The sequence below is a fragment of the Harpia harpyja genome, chromosome 1 (genome assembly GCF_026419915.1).
Source record: "Harpia harpyja isolate bHarHar1 chromosome 1, bHarHar1 primary haplotype, whole genome shotgun sequence".
NCBI classification, from domain to species: Eukaryota; Metazoa; Chordata; class Aves; order Accipitriformes; family Accipitridae; genus Harpia; species Harpia harpyja.
Genome location: NC_068940.1, coordinates 57,860,003 through 57,881,609, shown reverse-complemented (window position 1 = coordinate 57,881,609; position 21,607 = coordinate 57,860,003). Strand labels below are relative to the sequence as shown.

General features: G+C 43.3%; 1 protein-coding gene across 3 annotated transcripts in view; it reads right to left on the bottom strand.

The window, feature by feature from the left end:
- LOC128145476 (cytochrome c oxidase assembly factor 1 homolog) overlaps positions 1 to 21,607 on the bottom strand; it is a 53,027-nt gene that overhangs the window by 15,887 nt on the left and 15,533 nt on the right. For 2 of the 3 annotated variants that reach the window (XM_052795642.1, XM_052795633.1), the window contains exon 2: positions 8,541 to 8,743. The exons of the other annotated variant lie outside the window; for it this stretch is intronic. The gene's annotated coding sequence lies outside the window, so the exon portion shown is untranslated. The remainder of the gene's footprint in view (positions 1 to 8,540; positions 8,744 to 21,607) is intronic. 3 annotated transcript variants of the gene reach the window in all.

Genomic DNA, 21,607 nt, shown 5'->3' with positions numbered 1-21,607 from the left:
TTGGTTCTTGCCCCTATGAGCAGAACTGGTTCAGTATCAGCTAAATCTGTTAACACAAATTAAGATCTGGGGAAAAAATAACCTCAAAGACTCGTGACTTTTTAATAAGCATTGAACACCAAAACCGGCACAAGACCAACAGGGATTCTGACCTAGAAACATTTTATTCTCAGAAAGACAAAAAAAAGGAAAAAAAAGTTATGATGGGAACCATTTAAAAAAAAAAGAAACTCCCATAATATTTGAAGGTTTCCATTCAGCCAGATCCAGCTTGTTAACTTGTGCACAGAGCTGTGCAAGATGGAGATGGAGAGGGCAAAAGGGCAAAGGAACTGGTGGAACCTGCCACACCATTTGCACGTGCAGTGTCTGGAGTCAGACCTTTAACTTTATCTGAGGAGTAGCTACCGATTTATCCATCCACCCTCGGAAAAAGGAAAAGATATGCTGGATGCTCACAAGACAGTTGGACGTGAATCAGCTTCTCTTCCAAAACTGAGTCAGGGCAAGAGGAATTTCAGAAAACAGCTGACTGATCCATATTTTCCTCCTCAGAACTTGGGTGGGAAAGGATTTGAGGGAAAAAGTCTCTCTGTTTAATGCTTTAAATGATGTCTCTATTTTATTCACTAAATCTTAGGTCCTTCTATAGCTCCTGTTAGGGAAGGCATGGATTTTTTTTTCATTTTGCAGAGCTGTAGCAGAAGAACACAGAACGACTTCACAGGAAGCCTATGCCAGGTTGGTCACTTGGTCTCCAGAGACCTGGGCTGTGTCCCTGACCATGCACCATCCCCTCTCTTAGGCTAAAACAGATCAGCTTAGACAGGTTCAGCACAACTCCAGGGCTGTTTCCTATAGTGAACCTACATTTAGGGATACGGAGACAAGCTTTTCCTATGGAGCTACAGCATAGGGCTTTGCCCAACAAGGAGGTGTGACAGTCTAAGAGCTGGACAAAAGCACAAACCACACTTTTACATACTGTTGACGGGTGAGATTTTTCAAAACATCAGGTGCTTTGTGTGTGCTCAACAGGTGATACCTTTACAGGATCACTGTTTCCTAAAAGTGCTGGGATCTTTGAAAATTAGACTGCTTTATGGCATTTTCAAGAGACACCCTCACTAGTAGCTTTCAAACAGGGATGCTAGCAACATACATTATTTCCTCATAAACGTATTGCTACCGTAATCTTCAAATACTTGTGGGGTTTCTTGATCAACTGCTAGATTACCAAGAGCTAAATATACAATGAAATTTGACAAATGCGGCATACATGAGACACATAGGTGTGCTGTGATCCATTAGAAAAGGAAACAGGACCAGTTAGCGGGGAATCACTGCTGCTAATGACACTGGCAGAGATCCATGCCCACAGACTTCTTAAATTGAAGGCTGCAGAGGAAAGACTTTGCCTTTGACCACAACACACACATTTTTTCCATTTGTTTTTGTTTTCTTTTCTCATCGCATGCTACTCAGCTCTCTCTTTGTGGGAATTCGGAAGAGTGATAAAGAGATACCATCACTTTTATACAATGTTACTCCCAGGGACCTCTGCTTAGATAGAAAAAGCCCCTACTCAGTGTTACTTCTAATTATCTGTGCTTTTTGCAGTTCATACAGCACCAGTGCAGGCAAAGCAGAAGACGGTGCTCCCAGGTTTCATAAGCAGCTCAGGGACTGACTCACTGTATCACTGTGGCTAAAACCATAAACTTTGGGTGTCTCAATTCACACATGTAAAAAATAAGTAACTAAACACTTCCTGGATCCTACTTCGCTGGAAGATAGTGACATTTAATGGCTGCAAAATGCTCTGACAGCCTAAGATGTAATTTTACTTAGGTATGAAATTGCCCGTGTGCAGTACACGCCATGTTAAGAGGCACAACAATATGTTCCAGAAAAAAAAAGTATTTTCCAGCCTGGCACAGGGCGTGTTGTAGGACCAGCAGAATAATTACAGCAGCCATAGTTGGCACTTATTAGAAAATTAAAGAAGCTGTTAACAGGTCATTAATAATCTGTGACTACCTGCTTTAATAGTATTCTTCAGTCGACAGGCATGAGGGTGAGGGGGTGGAGGAAACAGTCACACCTTCTTCTAAGTCACTGTAGAAGGCTGATACTCTTATTTTTCATCACTTTGTAATCTGCTTGTTTACTTCTCTCCTGGTGTCTCTTCTGACTGGCTCTTCTCTCGCTGCTAGTTCTCACACCAAAGGACCGCAAGGCTCTTGGCCAGGGAAGCCAGCAACCGCACCTGCAACAGCCAGTCCCAGGGGACAGCCAGTCCTCTCTGCAGTGTCCCAGCCTGCTAGCTGTCTCCTTGCTGTTCAGAGTTGCCTCCAAACACCTCCCCTGAGCATGTGCTCCTGCTTTTGAAGATTATTTTTTCTGCAAGGCATCCCTGTCCATTTACAACACACTATGATTTATTCTCTTGTGTCTTGCTCCTTGCCTTCCATGTGTAGGCAGATGGTTGGAGGAGGAGAGAAAAACAACTTGTTTCCCTGCTTCTTCAGACAAACACACGCTCTCCAGAGCAGACAGAAGCCTTAAAGTCAGATCCAGGGCATCAATTCATCTTTTGGGTTCAGCTGTAGCGTATAAAGCGTTTGCTGGCTCTGGTCTAATGCTTTTTGACATTGTCAGGCCCCCTTCAGTGAACTACTGCCTTGTAACCAACTTGACAGCAAGTATTGTTCTACATTTATTAATACCGTACGTGCTATCTTCAAACTGACATGTTCCAAGGCCAAGCATCAGCTGTGCTCAGCTCTGGCTTAAAAAAAAATATTCAGACAACAGCACAGACCTCCTGCTGCTAAGAAGTAAATAAATAAATGCCTTTACCATACTGCTGCCACACCTTTTTACCCTTTCAATCTCAATTTTGCAATAATGTTTTCTTTTCTTCTGGGTCTTAAAATTTGAAGTACCCACTTCCCTGCACCCTCCCCTTTTGGCTTCTTTAGGAAAGGTGTTTTTTTTTTCTCCCAGTCTTCTTTCAATTTATTCCTTTCTCTCTCTTTTGGATGCAAACCTGAATTCCAGAAACTTGAATCTACATAAAAGTTAATTAACTTCAGGAACTGTTTTTCCTCTCCTTCTTATTTTTATTTTTTTGGAATGCAGATGGGGTTTTTTACTATAGCCACTGTAATTTTCTATTATTTTTAAAATGTTTGGCTTAATGGGTTATGTTTACTTAGTCAATAAGCTGATGATGCCCATGACAGGACCAGAACTGTTTGGTTAGCAGCAGGGAGGAAAAAAAATCAATAACTCCAAGCATTTGGCAGCTTTGTGGGCAGGAAATCATTTGTATTCTCTGGTTTAAATCAATGACCTTCTTTTCTTTGCTGTTCCAACAGGAAATTATAAACTCTGTGAACACTATTTGCATAGTGCCTTCTGCAATACACTTGTATAGGCCTGGGCAAAACAATATGTTAACCCCAGCAGTGCTTCTCTGAGGTCTGTTAGAGAAACCCAGGCACTTTAGCATAGAGCTTTTCAGCTGCAGGCACTTGTGTTTATTAGAAGCAGAGGCAGAACAGAGCAAGATGTGAGAAGAGCTCCTTCTCCACTTCCAACAGCACATTCAAAAGATGAAGGCATTATTATTTGCTAACAGGGTTTTCTACTGCAGAGTTTGAAAAAAATGCCTTCTTTGCAACTTGGCAAGATGTTTTATTTTCAGTATGACAGACAGAAACTTGCTACTTCTACATTAAAACTGCAATTGCACCTTTGTATCTTGCTTGTCAGGGTTGCCCTGATGTGCCAGGTATGGTTTGAAAGTACTGCACCTTTGCTTGAACTCAGCTTAGCATTACAGAGTTAATGTTTGTAAAGTTTCAGTCTTCTCTATCCTGCCCTTTTGCTAAATGCACTTAAGGAAGAAAAAGAATTTGCCACCTTCTCTTGCCATGCTGATGGGAAGCTGTTCCAGGAAGGTGACGTTCTGAGAAAAAGCAGTGTTGAGCCTTGCACTGAACTTGCCTTCTAACTTTTCCTGCTCCCCACCACTGCATGAAGTCCAGCTCAGCTATTTCTGAGCATGTAGGAGAGCTGGCATTCAAGAAGACAAGCTAGTCACAGGAGATGGAGGAGGTGTGTGACACTTTTTTCTGTGTTTCCCCCAGTGTGATCATAGTGCAGCCCAGAAGTCTGGGATTCTTGTCTATCACCAGAGCTAAGTGTTACAGCTTGCAGAACCAGCAACTGGCACTGTAAAGCTCCTGGACCTAAGCACCCCTTGATGTGCTTATCTTCATCCTGTGCAGGAGAATGACATGGTAAATTAGTCTGAAAAACATGATTATAACCCCAGAAACCACCAAGGCCTCAGTAGTCTGCACTGAAATTAAATGTTATAAAATTCAGGCATCCAGATTTCTCTGCTTTGCTTTTGCACATGACAAGTCCTTTTACAGTAGTTCTCAGCATCCCTCCTATACTCCCAGTGCCACTGGCACAAAGCTGTAGTCATCAGGTGGTACCTGAAGTGTATTTATTAGTTATGTCACAGCTCTCCCTCCCTGAAACAAAAAGGATAGGAATGTTACTCCCAGTGATTGAAGTGATAGTAGTATGTAATTCTTGCACTCCTGCTTTGTTTCTATTAATTTGCCAGATGTAAGGTTGCCCGTCCTGACCCCACAAGCATTTCATTCCTCCTCACTGCAAACTCTACATGCTTGTTGGGGTCCCTTCCACAGCTCCTGGCTGCTGGAGCACCCTTTGCATTTCTAAAATTTGCTGTTCCTCATTGAAAGGAGCCACCAAGAAAATGAGGTGCCTTACTTTCTCACTGACAAGAGACCAAAGCAGCATCACAGTATCACAGAAGGGTTGAGGTCAGAAGGGACCTCTGGAGGTCACTTTGCCCATCCCCCTGCTCAAGCAGGGCTGCCTACAGCTAGTTGCCCAGGACAATGTCCAGACAGCTATTGAGTAACTCCAAGGATGGAGACTCCACAATCTCCCTGGGCAACCTGTGCCAGCACTTAGTCAACCTCACGGTGAAAAACTGTTTCCTAATGTTCAGACTGCACCTCCTGTGTTTCAGTTTGTGCCCACTGCCTGCGGTCCCATCACTGGGCACCACTGGAAAGAGCCTGGCTCCCTCTTCTTCACACTTTCCCTTCAGGTATTTACATACATTGATGAGATCCCCCTCAAGCCTTCTCTACTCTGAACAGTCCCAGCAAGCAGAGTGCTAACTCAAAGGATGAAGTGGGTAGCTATTGGTCAGTTGACTTTCTTCTACTGAGTGGGTCAAAAGCAAATGTGCCTTTCTTTCCCTGTTGCTTTTCCTTCCTTCCCCATGCATACATCTCCTAAATGTCATGCTGTCACCTTTTCCCGTTGAACACCACGTACCTGGAATCTTTCCATATCACAACTAGAAATGTTTTAATCTGGAAAGACGTGCAAGTAGAATAGCTCATGCCAGAAATATGAACTGGTTTGGTTAGTTTTAGGCTCTGGACTGATTTGTGAGTGATTTCTGATTACATATGAATAAAACATAATCAGAAACTGTGGAGTGATAGTGATGTATGTATAAAGAGGAGAGCTGCTCCTGTTACACATGGGAACATATGGGCCGTAATCTAATTCTTCTGAGGTTGTGAAAGGTGTGCTATATGACTAATTCATTTCACTAATATATGACAAGCCACTTTCATAATGGAAAAAATTACTTTCCTAGATAATTTGTTTTTTAACGACTTATCATAGTTAATACTCTCCTAAGGGTACATATTTTCCACTATGCAGAAAACTGGTATGGAATAAAAAATGCTGATAGACTCAAAAACTGCATTTAGCTTCAAACCAGAAGTTTGTGGGTTGTTGGTTTTTTAATATATATAAGCTACGGTCTTTGAGGTTTTTGCTCAGAAGACAGCCATGTGTTTCATGTGGCCTGTGTTTACAAAAAGGAAAATGTAATTCTTTCTGGGGAAAAGAAACTAGATTACACTGCAGGAAAACGAGATTTAGTGCTGCAGTGTTCAAGAGTACTCAGATGGAAATTCAGCTCAAGAACTCTGTACTGAATTTACAGCACAGATTTACCAATTGGTTCTGTTCTTGCATCACACTTAAATGTACTGCTGTATTTGTACTGAATTGAATGGGATTTGTTGTAGAGGTAAAAAGCGAGACTCACTCTCCTTTGAGTTTAATACAGTGTAATAACTTTGCTGACTTCAGTAGAGTAATTCTTGATTTATAGCACTATAAGCAAGAGCAAAGCCAGATTAGGAATGTACCTCAAAGTGACAGTGTTCAGATGTGTATTTAATCTTTGTTAAATGAAACATTTGGAATAAAATGCACTATTCACTGCTCTTACCATTGTCTCTGTAAATGCATTGTGAAATGGCTTGTGGTATTTTTTTTTTAACTTTTATAACATGAGTAATGAGGACCCATAGTCTCCAAACTTTACTCTCCTCATGTGATGCTAAATCGAGTCACTTTAAATGACGTATAACTTGGTACCAAAGAAGATAGAATTGGCTAGTTTACTGTGTGTGTGTACAAACAATAAGATAGCAGAACTGGCTGACAGATATAGAGAGCTAAAATTTATCAGATCTGCTCCTCTGCCCAAGGCTGGCACAGAAGAGGAGCAAAACCTCCTCCTTTCCTGCCCTCCATATTCGGGTCCATTAGACACACCCTTATTTGTTCTTCTCCATTTGCATTGGCCGTTCCTTTCTAACAGGCCATTCTCCTCCACCCAAGACAAGCAGCTAGCCAAGCAAATGGTGCTATACTCCGGCTTGGAAGTTCCTATGAACATGGGATTTTCCCCTGGGGATGTTTCGTCTGGGCCATTTTATGATGCAAAGGTCTTACTGGAAGAAAGAACTTGCCCTACAAGGTCTGGATGCCTTGCTGAGAGATGAATACTAGCTGGCATATATAATATCCAGTACTGGTGAAGAAAGCAACCAATCATTTTTAACTTATGCAACAAGCTGCACTCCTCTGACTGCATTTTTCCCCAAATCCGCTTGTTAACTATGATTCAGTATGTGCCATTTGTGCTTTATGGGACTAAGAGTCTAAGCCAGTTTACCGGTGAAAGTAACAACTTTCTCATTAAACGTTAAGGGCAACGTTTTAATTAGTCCCAGGGTTCTGGTAGAAAGTTAAGTCCTTCCTTCAATAACCAGCAGTTACAGATGCAGTAAGTGTTAATAACCTAATAGGAAGCAAACTAAGCAGGCGTGCATTCCATTGCCCAGAAAATGGATTTCATGTAGCTCTTTGATGGACTGTTCACACTTTAAACCAAAAAAGTAGTTGATTTTTAACACAGAGTGTCAGGCTGTCTGCAGCACCTAAAGCTGCAGCCCCATCATGTTGTTTCCCATTTCTCTGAGACCTGATATTTAATGTGCTCCCTACTATACAATTTGAAGCTAAACATGTCACCTAGTTTAGGGGTGGGGAGGGGAAGACATTCAAATGGGAGCAGCAACCATTCTGAGACTTTTAGCAACTGTGCTCAGATGTCAAAAGAATAAATATATGAAATCCCAAGAGACTTAAATAGCTTTGTTTCTGATACGAGCTTTTCAAGCCACAATGGACTTTATAAAGAAGCAAGAGTATCCATGGGGGTTATGTGGGAATGGGAAAGGGCTGCATATGTGAGCGTGACACCAGAAAGAATCTAGTGGGAACAGCAAAGGAACAAAGTTTCATCAAATGCTGGCCTAAAGGCCAACTGGAGCAACCAGCTGGTTTTCACCTCTATGCAGAAAAAGAGCAGCCAGTTACACTGCCCTTCCTCCCCCATCTCTCTAGCCACCAGGGTTTTAGTTGGGGGAAAGTTTCTCTTAAACAGAGCCCAGCAAATTGCAAAGAAAACCCAAGATGAGGTTTTTGAAAGGTTGTGGCATCTTTAGGGATACAGTAGCCTTCAGTGATATTTTAGGGATACTGTATCCTGGATAGAGAGCTTCTTGAAAGGTTACTGTCTCTTTAGGGATACAGTAACCTTTAGGGATACTGTATTGATAACATCGCTTTCTGATCCTTGTTTTCCTACCCTAGTAAGAAAAGTAGACTGCCACTTTATTTGCTTAAGTAACTGGAGAGCTTAGGAGATGTCTTCTGCAGTTTCCAGTTTAGGAAGTAAACTGAAGTTGCACAAAGAAATCTTCAGCTTTTGCCATGGCCAAGAAGCAAGACTGGTCTGGCAGTGGGCAGGGCTTTTCCAGTGATCCACTGCAGTTTTCCAGCCTCAGCACTGCTGTAACTGAGGGAGTTCCTGAAATGCAACCCAACATCAGCACAGTGTTAGTGTGTATTAACAAGACCCCATTTACTGTAGTTTTAGTACAACAGGGAGAGATCTGGCAATAAGAATGTCAACTACACAGCACTGTGCTCTAGTGATTTTTCCCCTGGCTTAGTTTAAAAGAGCTGTACGACAGGCTGATAACTATAATTATTTTAACCCCAATCATGCAATGGATGCAGGCTTCTGAGGCCTGACTTACCGTATTCAGATTGAAGCTCAATATCTATGGCTTGATTTTTAGGCAGCTGAGGAAGCAGGGAGTGTTATTTGTCCTGTAAAGCACTCAGCATAACAACAGGCTTTTTGGTGCCACTCCTCTAAAACGGTGGTTCAAGATTGATATCAGTTGGTAGCCTCAATCCAGCTAAAAAGCTCTGCTGACAGCTCTTATCTAGACTCCACCTAGAACAAAAGAGAAAATGCAAAGGAGTGGGTATGTAGCAGAGGCAGAGGAAGAATATTCAGACATTCCTAAGGATTCAACAGTGTCTCTTGACCACCCACTCCAAGACAACATCTAGTACTGTTGGTCCTACTGCCTGTGTTTTCCTTACAACCAATTTACAGTAAAGCAAGAAGTTAGCACATGACATTTTGATATCACAGTAGTCCCATCAAGAACATTAGGGGTCTCCTGCAGCTTTGTCTGGCCTTATTCACAAAAACCTTATGAAAATAACCCCACATTCTTTTGCATAAAACCGTGCCTGCTGGCTGTCTAACAGTGCTAGCAGTATTTATAAAAAGGAGGTAGCAGACCATGTATTTCAGTCCTACAGCTAAATATAATTTTCGTAATAGACATTCCTCCTGTACAGCTCTTCCTCTTTTGGTAATAATGAATAAATCCACAATAGTCCATGTGCTGGGACTTTTTGTTTACCAGTTTAACCAATTTTTATGAACTATCCTACCTGAAAATGGATACATTCATTCTTCTAATGGCACTTTGTGTTTACCAGTCTCTGCACATGCAGCATTTTGCTCTGTACATGTACCAAGAGGAACAAAGTAGAGGAGCTAGTGCTTTTAAAGATGAAACATTTCAGGCTGCAGCCAAGATCTTTAAACTAGTAAGCTCTTTGAGAAGTGGAATAAGAAAACCTGGGATCCTCCAGATTTGGGCCTCTTGGAGTCTCCAGGGCTTACTGAGAACACAGTTCCCTGCAACCTCTCCTCTGCAGAGAAGATCCAGACCCTCTTCAGTATTCAGCCACCTGCTTCCACAAAATTCTAGTATCTTCAATATCTCAAAGACCCTGTGCCTCTCTGTCAGGTCTGTTATAACAGGGAGGGAGTTTCCCAAACTGTATATACACAGATGCAGACACATGCACAACACACATGCTGAGAACAGTCATTTCCGTAGGAAACCAGGCTGAAGTATGTGCAACTCAGTCAATACAAAGCCAGGCAACTTTCAAGACAGCTGTTAAAAAGCTTGTTAAACATTTGCTAAACTCTAGGAATGGGACTGCATGCTTGTAACAGAACTGAATACCACAGCATCCCAACAGCAGCCTCTTGAGTACACCCAGCATGCAGGAGTTAATGTTATAGTATCACCATGAACAGCTCCAACAGAAATGAGACTTTCATCCATTGGTCGCTCAGCCTTAATTAATAGGACACTTTTCAATTAAACTTCAATGACATCTTCTGAAAACAAGTTTTACACCTACTGTATTTCTTTTGGACAAAACAGTCTGCTCAGCTGTATTCCCAGCTGTATGTTTTGTTTCTCCCAGCCTGCTGGCAGACACAGCTACTTAGAAAGAGAGTAAGTTATGTCAACCACTAGTATTTTCTACAGTACATATTACATCACCTTTCCTGAGAAACTTGTCTGAGCAGATCCCTTTTCTTGCTTCTTTCATAATGTCCTTCACATTCCTCTCTCAGTATTTGTTGTTCTCTCTGTGGAAGCTCAGTTGCTGGCACTTTAAGGAAAGGTTACATAGCAAAAGGGTCACTAATGGAGCTTCTTTCTCCCTATCTCATGCTCCTAGAGACAAAACTGTAACATGTGGCACCTTTAGAGAGAGGTTTTCCTTCAGAAAAACCTACAGCACTCATTGCTGGTTTCAGAACAAGAAAAGGAATCTGGAGCATAAATTACCTTGGCCATTTTAATTCTAACAGTGAAGAATTAAGGAGGAGAAAGAGGAAAAGACAAAACAAAACAAAGATAGCAAATTATGCTCTGGTGCAAGTCAAAAGCCAGATCCCTGAATTTTACCCTCATCCCTGATACTTAGGTGACTGTGCCCCTGATCAAATTGCTCTGTGCCTCTGCTTGCTTCTTTATGAGTCCTACTCCCTGTGAAATGGCCTTGGAAGTCAACAGTCATATGTCTTTCAAAATGTCCTCTAGATAAACTGTGCTAATTGAAGTCTGGTCCAGAGACAACTGAAGGTGCTGGGAGCGTGCCCAATTCAGGTCCATAGACTTCAAAGCAGGTAATGTAAGAACGACATATGTTAAGTCTGGGGACAGGATTTGGAATAAACTGGGAATGGAGCCTAGGAAAAAAAAGATAAAACATTTCCAACCTTAGGTATATAAACTTGGATGGCTTAATATCCATGCTCACCAGTGCGAACACATGCACACACGTGTGTGAGCTGGCACATGAGACGGCTGCTTGCTGTTTGTTTATGCAGGCTCTTTTACAGTCCCTCATTGCAGCAAGGCAGTGTGTGGAGTAGACTGGTATGGTCTGTTGTAGGGCATCAGCTCAAAAGCATGCTAAGGATGCTTATTTTGACTGAAGATAAATGGCTCAACATGAAGTTGGGAGATATCTTCTATTCAAATGCAGCTCCTTCTTCTAAACACGGTGGCTCTCACACTCTCACATGATCTTCTTGAGTAGTTTGAGTCTTCCTATACAAACAATGGAGAAGGAAATCTAGTTCCCAGTCTAGGAAAGGAAACACAGCTAAATGGACGCTGTTAGCAAGGGCAAGCGTATTATTTCCGCCTGTTTGAGAGCCCACTGAGGTTGAATAAAATCTTTTCATTAGCTGTAGTAGAGTCTTTATTACACTCCATTTGAATGATCTGTTTAGGATTAAGCATTTCTTGAAAAAAACACTGCTTTTACTCCGAAAGCATTTTCAATTCCATGGGACATGATAAAGCTTCAATTTAGCAAAATGCTGAATGATCTGTGTTATGTTTAACATGAAGTGTAACTAACTGAAGCATCCTGTACCCTGCAGTAGTGCTCTCTGGACCTCTCTTTTTTAAGGGATCTGTAAAAAATCAACAGAAAAAACACAAGCAAGCTATTTTGAGCAGGCTTAAATTTAGTACAAATAGGTCTTCATCTTTACTGGAAAATTTTTAAAGGAGCCAAAAAAACAAAACAAAAAAGAATTCAAAACCACTGCGCTTCAACTGCAAAATCGTCTAAAAATTAGCTTAATCCTTTTAGGATCAGCAATCTTGGCAGATAACTAAAGCAATGAATAATAAAATAGCCAAGCACTGGGTACCCAGTTAATGTATCAGCATGCTGCTGATGGTATATAAACAATGCTAAAAGAACAGGAAATTATTAAAGCAGAAGGCAATACTTCATTTACTATTCAGCTGGGATTACTGCTTAGGAAGTCACTAATACACATCCATAATGAATACTAGAAGTGAGCACAGGCAGAAACTTGCCTGTTACCCAAATGAGTATGACTAGTGCTGAATGTTTCTCTTACTAATCTTTCTTAGAGCCTGAACTTCACTTCCAGAAAGGCAAGATTATTTGGGAGGTTCCGTTTTCACACTTAATTGCAGAATCACACATGGAGCTCTTCCAGCAGCTCTTCGGGTTTTGGTTTCTTCTGAGCAGAAAGAACATCAAGGAGTAACAAAGCCCAAAGCAGCTGCTCCGAACTTGGTTTGCCAACCTGCCAGTTGTGTGTTAGACTGGGAATTTCCTTCTCTTTTCTGGAAGGTAAACAAGAAGGGGGGGGCGGGGGGGGCGGGGGGAAGGAAAACTAGCCCAAAGTAGTATTCTGTTCTTGTTCCAGTTGATCTGTTTAGAATTTTGTCACCGGCCTCTGTCAGACCAGGAAAGGCTTCACTGTATGAGAAACAGCACTAAGAGATCAGATCAGAAGGGGACATATCAAACCAGTGGATGCTGCATGGGGTCCCTGGCATGGCCAGACCCCTCCCATGGTACAGTGTGACCCCCCCCTGCCCCTTTTGACAGAAACCACTCACAAGACCATGTGAGTACTTTCCTACTTTTCCTGTTTTAAGAGTCTTAGGTGAAGAGGCAGCTGCCTCATGCCAACTGATTGGGAAATGTATAGGCATGAGGTGTGTCTTCCAAAAGGTCTGAATCAGGATTGCAATGCCTGTCAGATGCCTGAAGTAAGGAGGCAGTCTCAATCCAGACTACTCTTTCCCCTTCCTGAAATGTCAAAGTTGCTGATTTTCCCACTTGCCTTTTCAGTTGCTATGGATTTCTGTTAGAAAGGGATGATAGAGTAATTTAATTTCTAAATCACCAAAAAATGCTGCAATGAAAGATTCAGATAATGCTACTGAGGAGCACTTGGTGTCACATAGAGAAGCCCCACGTAGGATGGGCTGCTATCACAGGTAAAACCAACTGGGTTAGTAACAGACTGAAAGCCATGGCTTCTACAGAGAAAAGGCAGACTCAGGACAAATGAAGAGACATGAAATAGAAAGGGAACTTCTGACCATACTTTGCCCCCCACATCTTCCATTTTTACCCCTTCGTCTCCTCCCACTCCATCCCTTGTCCTCCTGTCCTTTTGCAAAAATAAAAAATGCCACCAGTCGTGTTACAACTACAGATCATTTGTCAAAGATTTGTCTCCTCCTTCTCTGTATGAGCTAATAATTCCCAGCAAGCTTTCTGGGGTGATGAGTCAGTGGCACAGCGAACTGACAGATTAGATGTGGTACTTATTTTCTTCTGCTTTTTTTAAGCATGGCAGTCTACCCCATCCACAACCATAGAGGAAGTGGTAATCGAACATACTGCAGCTGGGAGCTCTAAGGATAATGTTTGCAAAACCTGCAGCTTCCAGTAAAAGCCTTGTATTTTTGTGTTCTTTTTTGGTACCAGGCATTGCTGGATGTTTACTCAGCAACACACTGTGTTAAAAGTTGCAACATTCATCTTTAAACATTAATTACCACGATTGCTTCAAAATCCACTGCCTGAGGCCAGGGCCTAGGAAGTGGAAAATGTAATTTCAGAAAGAGATGAGAACAAATGCTGAGCCTTTTAATTGCGGGTTAGTACAAATGACTAACAGTAAAGCAAAAATCGTTTGGATGTATTTGTGTTCTGGATGTTGAATTCAAAACTTAGCAGTGAGTTCCCTGGGGGTTTTTTTCTCCCACTCTTCTTTTTGTAAAAGTCAGAGAAGCTGGTGAATTTTGGAGAGGTGCAGGAAGTACACTTCTAAAAATTCAGTTAAAATCATTTACTAGGAAGGAAGGAAGGAAGGAAGGGAAAGAGAGCGAGAGAAAGAAAGAGAGAAAGAGAAAGAAAGAAAGAAAAAAGAAAGAAAGAAAGAAAGAAAAGGCTAAATGATGCATGCAAAGTCAGGCAATAGTTGCAATAGCTGTTGGACAGTTACTGTGCTCATTTGGAGTTTCATTTCGGGATGAAGGCTGCAGTGATTCTCAGCATCTATCTCCATCTCCCTCCGTTCCACTGAAATCTACCTGGAATTACTAACAGTGTAACAACGGATCAGGCCTGTTTCATCATGTGAGGCAACACAAGATTAAATGCTGCTGTGACTCAACGTTGCTGTATATCAGGTGTCCCAGCCTGAAGCCAACAGAACCACTGCAATAGCAATGGCATCTTCATCTCCACCCTTCTGGCCTTGCTGCTGGCAGACTGGGGACAGCCCTGCATAAGCACCTTTGCAGGGCATCAGAGGCACTTCTTTTCTCACAAGGGTAGAGAACTTGTTCATTGTAGCCCCTCATCGCCCCTCAGTGTTGGCCATGCCTGGGAGCACACAACTGATGGAAGATGTAACTCATGGTCTGGTGGGCCTGAGGCTGGTTTCTTGTGTGACCACAGGAGAGGCCATAAGGGCAAGGTCTGTGATGGTCCTAATGTTGCAGTTATGCACCAAAGCCCGGAGGCCAAAGAGACTCCAAATTGTGGCACTCATCTTTTCTAATGCTGACGTTCACCAGGAACCTCCAGTTCTGCTGCTGGGTGTGCTCAGAAGCACTTCTGACCTCATAGCACTGACAGTTTGGTGCCTGCCTCCCCAGGATTGAGAAATGGCATGCCACTTCACTACCAGAAGGGCCTGATCCACTAGGTATATCAAAAACCTGCCTAACCCATCATGTTTCATCCAGAGGAGTGAAGACAGGAAGATGGTGGACATGATAGTGCTTGTGTCCCATCTCCTCTCCCCACTTGCTTCTAACAGTTCTGTACTGAAAGTGTTTTCCCCGTGACCTGGGAGATCTGGTTTCAACAAGCTCTGAGTATGTTCTCTTGCTGAGTCAGTCTGCACCCTTCTGTTAAATGAGGAATAAAAGACCTTCTTTACCTCATGGCCATTCTCACCAGGCCTGTACTGCAGACCCTTGCTCACAGGCCTGTTTTTGCAGGACAGCTCAGGACCACACTGTTAAGAATTTGCTCTCTACTGAGTGGGCTGGCTGCAGCCATGCTGCATAGCGCTCAACTCACATCTCCTCTCATGACCCTGTAGCTAACAGTCGTTATTTTCTGTGCATGGGCATGGTAGGGTTTTTTTCAGTTCAAAGTATGGAGAATACTAACAGGTGTATGCTGCAGGCCAGCAGAGCCTTGCTGTGTCAAAAACATTACAATGCCAGAAAAAATTGTTGCGTGCTCTAGGAAAAGGATGGGTGAGGGCACAAATTATGCTATTGCCTAACCCGGAATAATGCTGAAGCACTGTCCTTGTTGAAGGAAATACATTTGGTGTCTTCCACATCTATCCTGTCTGTGTGGAGCAAACCCTGGAGTGAACTACACAGTTGATGACACTCATGTTTCCCCTTGGGATACCAATGGATTTGTTCCAGAAGAGAGCTCAGACACTGACGGGTGTCTGACATACTGACCATGGGTAGTATGAATGACCAGGAAACCCATCCCTGGAGCAAAACAGGAGTGCGCCAAGATACCAGTACAGACACACGATTTTTAAGCAATAGCTGTTTTACTTTGATGGGGCCCATGAAGTTCAGAAGAGGTAGCTCTGCTGAGCTTACTCTGCTCAGACAAAGCACAAGCAGAACACCAAAACCAAGTGAAACACAGTGCTGTACAGCAGCCCTCAGTTGGTGTGGTCAAATAAGCAATGATGACATTCAGTTTCTCACTATTCCTCTCTCTCACACTTTCACATAACCCAGGTGGTTGCTGCATTTGTAGGGTGATGCCTGGAAGTGTGCAGGAGAAGACTGGGGCTTGCACTGTCTCACATCTTCCCCTCTTTTGCCAGCAATACAGTGACCACTTTCAGTTTTGTTTTATCACAGGTACAACTGGGAGACTGAGAGAAGTCTCCTGTGCCTCTGCCCTCTTGAACGTGACTACTCCTCTATGGAAACCCAGCTGCCACTATGTTTTCCTGACTGCCTCTAAGATGATTGTCAAGGACAGAAAATATTAATTAAATTTTAATTAATAAATTGAATACTGTGGGGTTAATCATAGCTATTTACAGGGAGTGTATGGGATTTGGAGGGCCTACCTTCTGGTGTTTTTGCACAAAGTGTTGCCTCTTCCTCTAAGCTCTAATTAGCTGGCTTTTTTTTTTTAATAGCCAGTCTCCAAATGATTGCTCAGTAGCTCCCATTTTGTTCCTCATCAGCAGTTCTCCAGCACAGCTGCTACAGAAGGGAAGCAGCCCTGCAGTTTGCGTTGCAGGGAGCAAGTGATAAAGAATCTATCAGAAGTGGTGTAAACCAACAACATTAAAAAAAAAGGAAAAAACCCGAAAGGCCCAGCCCCTAACATTGTCTAGCAAGGGGACTATATAAGAAACAAAGGACACTGGCAGAAATGAGAAGGAACAGCAATATCTGAGGCTGCTGCAAGGTCAAAAATGTTCTCTCCCTATGCAGCCCTCTTGTCCAGCTGCATGTTCTGCCTTCCTGCATATGCATAACGCTGAGAGTCAGCAGCAGCAGACAAGCACCTGGGAAAAAGCAGGCTGTTCCAGCACAAAGTCAACAGTGCAACTCGGAATAATTTGTCTACTCCTTATTTTCAACCCACACTTTTCCTGCTTAGTGGTAAAACCTTTATAAAATTTAAATGGACTTAATTATCTGTATTTTAAAACCAGTTACTTTTAGCCACTCAGTATATAGCTATAAAGAACAAGGGTCCTTTCAGGACACTGTTAACCTAAAGGCACACAGTAAACACACTGTGCCCAGCTATCAGTTTACTCCAGCCTGCGTTTCAATTTCATGCCACTAGAGGCAAACTAATAGCGCCTAAGAACCAGCACAGAACAGAACTTTGGGAGTTGGGGGTTATTTTGGAAGTTGTTTTGTTGGTTTTTGGTTGGTTTTTTTTTTGCAAAAGTGATCAACACGATCAGCAGACGGCTCGCTGCTTTCCCTCAGGTATCTCGTCCTGCCTGCTAGTGTTTATGACTGAATGGCTGCCACAAAGGGAGCAGAGGGCAGCGGCTGGAGGATGAGGACTGGCAGCATTGCCGCAGCTGGCAGCTGGCCTGGTGCCTGCCTTCCCCTTCCCACCGCAGCAGCTGGCTCTGCGTGGCAGGCACAGGAGCCAGTTTTTGGCTCCTGCAGAGGTGAGATGGGGTGAGGAAAAGGGGAAAAAAGGTTTGTTTTGGTAACCAAGAGCAATAATGCTAGTAAGGGAAAACGGGGATAGACTGGCCAACATGGAGAGCAGGATATCCCCAAAACCCAGCATGGATCCCTGTGGTTTTTGAGGGTGGAAAACCATTGCCTAAATTAAGAAAGCTATCTTCCATCTCAAGAAAGGAAATGTAAAAGCCGGAATTGCTCTTGCAGAAAAGCCTAACTCGTCTGGCTCCTCAAGCATGCTTGAAAATTTTATCCACTCCCCTTTGCAGTGAAATGGTTTCACTGCCTAGGGGCGCTGAGCTGAGGGCTCTGCAGCACCAAGGTGTCTCCCTGCCCTGCACTTTGGCTCAAAGCCTCAGATTACAGTGCCAAAACCCTGCTCCAGGTCCACCTTTCACAGCCACAGAGATTCCCCCAAAACAGAGAAGATAAAGCACTGTCTCTTCTTTTAGTATTTAGAATTGTGTCACCTAAGAAATGCTTGCCAGCACATGTGATGATAACTCAACTGCTCGCACCGATACACGCCTATCTACTAAACAGAGCGGCAGTGCCCACACAGCACTAGCAGCTGCTGCAAGACATCTTTAAAAAAAAAAACCCTGAATGGTGTCTTCATACCAGCTTTTCCCCACCTCAACAGCAAAACTGATTTTGTAATGAGGAGGTAAAGATCCCGCTGCTTAAAACTTTTGCTTCTCCTGAGGCTCAGTCACTTATTCAAGTTGCAAAATCCCAGTCACACCTATGACTATTGGTCATCCCCATGCCGGTCACCCGTGGGCTCAGAGGCCTGGAGCCAGGCAAGGAGAGCACAGGCTTGGTTGCAGGTTTACAGGGCTGAGAGCCCTTAAAGAGGCTGAGAGCCCGGATTAGCGGGGCTGTTTCCATGCGGGGCGGCGGTGCCCGCCTGGCTGGGGCCGGGCAGGGCCGGAGAGCTGCCGGCAGGCTCGGGCTGCCGGTGCCACCTTCTGGACACATGCGCAAGCGTTAGTCGCCTTCCCCTTGGGACGGAGGCAACACTGAAGAAAGTGTCTTCATTTCACTCCCCAGACCTGCTTTTTGTCGTCCCCGTCCCCCTTTTTAATCCATAACCATGTAGCACATACCTCCGGGGGGAGCAGCCCCAGCAGGGCAGCAGCAGCACGACCCAAGACGGCTGCACGGCGCATCCTGCCTTCTGTGGAAGAGTACGTACTGCAAGCTCAGAAAAGTGCTCCCTCCTTTTGGCATTTCCTCTTCTCCCAGCATCTCTGAGAAACAGCCAGGCATGGGAGAAATAGAGATGAGAGTGGCACTTGTCTTAAGAGACATCTGTGCATTTTAGGCCAGGGAGGAAGAGCAGAGGCATGCAAAGGCACCCTGGTTAACCCTAGTGGCACCGTCTCCAGGGCTCACAGAGTATTAATTTCAGCAAGGACTAGCCTGCGGAGAGGGGTCTGACTGGTCTTGCTGTCCAATTAGCTTTAATGGCCATGTGTGAATGCAGACATCTTGAAGTCTTGCCATTTATGTCAACGGCAATTGTGTTCTCAAAGGGCATTGCGCTCTTTAACATCCAAACCACAAACTGTTGAGCGTGGTTACACCACAGGCATTGCTGAGAGCAAGGCTAAGGTTAGAGAGACCTCATCCTGAAAGAATCCAAAATTACATCTCCCGCAGACAGCAGCTGCAATTCTACCTGTGTCTTACAGCTGCAGAGAGGGACCTGACCACTGTCTTCCAAGCGGCAAACAGGATGCATACACTCAACACAGCCCCAAAACCAGCCCGCAGAATAAGCTTGGGAACAGCTTTTAGTGCAGAGGCGGTTATCTCCCCAGAATGGTTTGAAGGGCACAACAGGGAGCAGCAGACCAGGAAAAGCTGTGAGGTTAGAAAGAAATGTCTGAATTGGTACAAAAAAGGAGCCAAAAGGAAATGCTACGGGGATGATGCAGAAGGCAGGCAGCAATGAAAAGTTGCAGGATGCAGAGCACAGTGCTGCAGGGCTCCCCACTGAAGACTTGTTCTTTTGCCCCAAACTAAGACAGAGCCTACGAAACGTGGAGTTTGAAGCTGTCAAATGCCTGCAGCAGCTGCAAACATGCAGCCTAAAACAAAGGGCCTCAATTTAGTGGTAGCTTTTTTAGGGATTATTGTAACATGGGACAGTGGCAATAGAGGCAATGGGTCATATGAAGTGCACAGGTAATGAAATGTGGTCCACAATGGGAATTTAAATTATTTAAGTATTAAACAGACCCTGCTGCACTTCTATACTGCAAATGATACTTGTTTCCATTCCAGGGACTGGGGCACAGCAGTGACGTGGAGTCAAGCTGAAGGATCCATAAGGCAAACGTACAGCAATGGTAGGGCAATATATCTATTTCAGAAACATAAGGTACTTGAAATTTTTTTCATTACATTTATTTTGAATCTGTCAAGCCTTCCTTTAATGCACACATAGCTTAATGATAAATACGAACCGTGTGGTGATTAAAGCCGCACTGCAGCTTTGATATTGCCGCGTAACTATTACACAACCCAGTTTCTGATGCTGACCCATCTAGGTTGTCAATTTTTACAGTTGGACTACACTTGAGTTTAATTGCCGCATAGCTGGCCCAAATATATGTACTGTTACTGCTTGTTTGTGCAATGGCTTCACTGGATTTCTTTTAATGTAGATTTATTAAAAATAGCAATAGGCTATCTTCCACAACAGTGTAATCAGAGTAACTGATGATAGCAGCAGTTTATGTCAAAGCATCTAATTCCTACTGCTATTAAGTCTCAGTTCCCATAGTGCTCTGGGAAGGACACAGACAGCTCCTGTCTGAAGTAAGTTTCAGCAGGATCTGGGATTCTGAGCCTTTCAGAAAGGGATTCATAGTTGCACTGCTTTCTAGCACTGGTACTTGACAGTGTTGTATGCTCTATAACAATGGGGGTCAGTGAAGTACTTTTAGTCTCTTTGGTTACTACACTGAGGAACTAGCAAGCTCTCTATTTATAAATTTTATAATTTCCGGTCTGTATTGATTTTAAAAGCATCTTTAGCATGCAAGCAGCTGTTTAATGCATTTTGACCCCAAAGCAGGGTATTTGCATTAGTATTCCCACTAGAACGTTTGTCCTTTCATGTCCATGCATTAAGGCCCTGTTTAAAATCTGTCCATGTCCCTAATCTCTCTGGGGAGCTTTCCCTGAATATTCAATGCTAGTCCACAGTCTGTAACAAAAGAGGGAGGAAAAAAAAGAGACAGAGAACAGTGTTTATGCATAAAGTTCAACAGCCTTTTCACGTAAAAAACATACGCACACACAAAAGCACCTCAACTACAGAGCCTGGCATTTCCACAGCAAAGATCTGAGAGCATGTGCAGTTTTTCAAGTTAACTAACTTACAATAAGGGCATAAGGCATCTGAGCTCCAGATGCATTCATTCAGGCATCCAGAGCCATAAATAAAATAGAAAAGAATGCTCTGACTCTATTTACAGAAATGCGTTGAAGGTCTAGCAGATGGGTTTTGCTGTCTCAGCTTTTACCTGTGTAACAAAGTAAATGCATAAAGCTGCTTACTGGCTCCTTCAATTCAAAACCTTTGCATTTGCTCCCATATGCTCCCATGAAGATACAGCTAATTTAAACAATGAGCAAAATCTTACCCCCCAGGGAAGCTGATGGCAAAACTCCCACTGGCTCCAGCAGGCTCTAGGTGTTGTTCAACATAAATGCAATCGGCCGAACTTGACTAACAGCATAACCAATACTGTAATCAAATTTGTATTCTTTCATCTACAAATTTGCCACCCTACTGCTGCCCCTGGTGCTGCTGTCATCCCGCCATTCTCATGGAAGAGCAAAACCAGTGACACAGCTGCTGCCACTGAAACTGGGCTCATTGCAGTCTCAGCCCATGCTGACAAGAAGCTTTCTTCCATGGAGGGGTGAGAAATCCTCTCTTGAATTAGGACAACATACCAAAATATTTTGTCATACCATTAACTTTGCTTTGCTCAGTCTATGTGCTGTTCTAATGAAGCAGAAAACTGGAATCGTGCATTTGAAAGACAGCATACCAGATAGCAAAAAATTGTGATTTTCAAAAAAGTTTGCCAGTTGATAAATGAGTTTTTTCCCTCACACAGAGACTTCATCATCATCACCCAGTCTAGCTTTCATAATAATCTGAGTATTCTTTTTGAAGCCAGTCTGCTGTTTGGGCAGATGGCACGGAATTTTACAGTCCATTTCATCCCTGATGCCTACAGTTAATGCTCACTGTTAATAATGGGATACACACACATAGATACATATACGAACACACATGCATATACACATATGCTAAGAGATGAAAACATTTCTGATATGTTCTGATAAGGGAATTAAACTGGTGAAGGCAGATTCCTGAGCTCAGCACATACGAG